Raw genomic sequence first — 3,294 nt, 5'->3', positions numbered from 1 at the left:
CTGCTGCCGGCGGGGCGGGGCGGGGCGGGGCGGGGGGGCGGCAACTCGGGACGGCTGGGGGGGGGAGTGGGGGGGGGGAAGGGGGGGCGGGGGAAGGGAGGTTCTGCGCGTGCATGTTGGGGGGTGAATTTGTGTGTGTGTGTATGCGTGGGGGGGTGCATGCATGTTGGGGGGTGTACATGCATGTCGGGGTGTGTACATGCATGTTGGGGCGCGTACATGCATTTTGGGGTGTGTACGCATATGTTGGGGTACATACATGCATGTTGGGGTGCGTACATGCATGTTGGGGTGTGCGTTTGCTTGGGTATGCATGTTGGGGTGCATGCATGCATGTTGGGGTGTGTACATACATGTCGGGGTGCATACATGCATGTTGGGGTGTGTACATGCATGTTGGGATGTGCGTTTGTGGGGGTGTGCATGTTGGGGTGTGTACATTTGTGTTGCGGTGCATACATGTATGTTGGGGTGTGTGCTTGCATGTGTGTGCATGTTGGGGTGTGTACATGCATGTTAGGGTGTGTGCATGTTGGGGTGCATGCATGCATGTTAGGGTGTGCATTTATGTGTGTGCATGTTGGGGTGTGTGCATGTTGGGGCATTTACATGCATGTTGGGGTGTGTGCTTGCATGTGTGTGCATGTTGGGGTGTGCATGCGTGCACGTTGGGGGGTGCATCCACATGTTCTTTTGCACGCTGGGGTGCTTGCATGCGTGTGCATGTGTGCATGCATGTTGGGGTGTCTGTGTTTGTATGTTGGGGGCTTTTTGTGTGTGCCCGTTGGCATGCCTGTGTGCGTGCACATGGTCGCATGCTGGTGTGCGTGCGTGCGTGTCCATGTTGGGGTGTGTACACGTACAGGAGCATGCCGGGCTGGGTTTGTGCTTCTGTGTGCATCTATGTGCGTGTGCATCTGTGCGCATCCATGTGTGTGTGCATCTGTGCATGCGTGTTGGGGGGAGCGTGCATGTCTCTGAGTATGTGTGTGCATGCTGGGGCCAGTGCACGCTGTGGCTGGCTGGGTGTGTGGCCCCCCCAGCACCCCCAGGGCAGAGCACAAGGGTGCCTGTGCTGCACCCCTCGCCCTCACCCTCGCCCTCGCCCTCTCCTCCCATGTCCCAGGCACGTTCCCCTCCCCTCCCCGCACTGCACATGCTTTCAGCTTTTTCTCTTGCTATTGCTCTTCGGAAAACTTCCTAAGCTCCAGCTAAAGGCCCTGGATATCCGCGCCTCCAAAAATCCTCTTGCCCGCAGGCTCCCGGGAAGGGAAGCTTTCCAAGTCGAGTAGAGCAAGCTAAGCTCTTGGTGGAGGCAGAAGCTTCAGCTTTCATGGTGGGGTTGGGGTTTTTTTGGTGCTTTTTTTTCTTGTTGTTGTTGGGTTTCTTTTTTTTCTTTTCTTTTCTTTTTTTTCCCCTTCTTAAATAGAATTTCTAGCCCTGAGGGTTTTAGAGAAAACATTGCAAATGGGAACCAGCGCCTGAGTCAGCAGGCATCTCGCGCGCTTCGCCGACGGCTGCTGGCTTTGCCAAGAGGGTAGGAGAGCAATGCTGCCCGGCCGCGGGGTTGATTTGGGGCAGGAGTTAAGGCTGCTGAACTGCCACATGTGACAGCAAAAAGTCCAAATTTTTGGCTCTGATGGGGATTTCTAGAAGGGATTTCTCGCCCCCAGGCTGGGGTCTTGCACCCCTGCCTGGTGGCTGTGATTCGGCACGTCGCCGGAGTCCAGAGTCCCTTGTGCGACACAGGAGGTAGTTCTCAGCTGACACCGGGTGCTGGCCTCCCCCTCAGTTCCCTGCTTGGGGGGCTCCAGGCTCCCTCCTCTTCTTCAGGGACTTCCTTCAGCTGCAGCTTTTCTCCGGGGACCCACTGCTCCTGGATGGGGAGTGACACGCAGAGACCCCACCTCCCAGACAGAGCTGGGGACCCCCAAGCCCCTCCTGGCACAGCCCCTGGGGGCACCAGGAGCCTTCATGGGTTCTGAAGCACCTGAGACAGATGATTGCAATAAAAAGAGATGATAATAAAGGATGTTTTGTTAAAGGTAATAACAGCAGCTCTTCTCAGGAGGCAGCTGGTGGGCGATGCAGGTTGTGTCTGGATCGGCATGGGGGGGACGGGAGGTGTCGATGGGAGGACTGTGGCCATGCTGTCCCTGGGCACTGCCATGCCTGTTGGCTTCTCCTACCCCAAAGCAGCCAAACCCTTCCCTCAGCACTGGAGGGTCTCCCAGGGGACGGGGGGCCCCGCAGAACTGCCCCACTCTCACCATCCCCCAGCTACTCAGAGGAATTTGAGTAGGAGAGGAGATGGCTGCGGAGTGGAGAGAAATATGAAGGAGTTTGTCGAGCATGGAGGAAGGGGAGAGAGGTCAGGGAGGAGCAGCGACAGCGGCTGGGAATTTGCTGACGGGAGGAGAGGAGAATGCCATCGTGTTCGCTGCTCAGGACTGGGGGTGGCCAGGGTCTGGGACTGCGTTCCCCTGGGAACGGGGCTGGGCTGGGAGGTCAGGGGGAGCAGCAGAGGCAGTGTTGGACCCTCAAGGCCCCAAAAGCTTGGCAGACTGGGGGGCAAAGTCCCCATAGGACAGCACGGCTCAACCAACTTGGCGTTAGGCCCATCACCCCTGGCGTTGGGGCAGGTTGAGCAAGTCCATCCTTGCGGTAAGCACTGGCCATTGCTGCCCTGGGGACATCCTTGGTGGCACGGTCCCCACAGTGCCAGGTGAGAGGCCCTTCCTCCCGTGCCATCCCACCACACTACCCAGGCTGGGGTGGAAGATTGGAGGGGAGATCAGCCGGACCAGGGCAGGGGGTTGCATGACTCCCCCCGCCCAGCATTGCGCAGAGCCGGGACTGGCATCGGCAATTTGTTTTCTCCCACTCGCCGAGCACCGGAGGCAGAACAGGATCTCCCGCGGTGCGCGGCGGGCCATGAAAGCCCATCTGTGCCAATAATAATAACAATCATAATGATATTTATACAGAGTCTAATGTCTCCGAGCAGCTTCCAGAACCCATTTGGAGGCAGCCGCTCGCCTTTCCTCATTATGAACGATGCACTGGAGCAGAATGGCTAACGAAGTTGCTCGTTAGCCGTCCCCAGTCCGCGCCGGGTCAGGACCCAGGGGTCTCCGGGGAGTTGCAATGCCCAATGCTCCCGCTGCGGCTGAGGTGGGATGCAGGGGAAGGGATTTTGCTTCCCACTCGCCCGGGGACAAGGCCAGGGAGCAGAAAAAAAATAGTTTGAGATATTTTTTGGCTTATGAAAAGCACCTCGGCGGGGAAAGGCAG

Source organism: Accipiter gentilis, chromosome 7 (assembly GCF_929443795.1).
Source record: "Accipiter gentilis chromosome 7, bAccGen1.1, whole genome shotgun sequence".
Lineage (NCBI taxonomy): Eukaryota > Metazoa > Chordata > Aves > Accipitriformes > Accipitridae > Astur > Astur gentilis.
Note: the sequence above shows the minus strand (reverse complement) of the source record.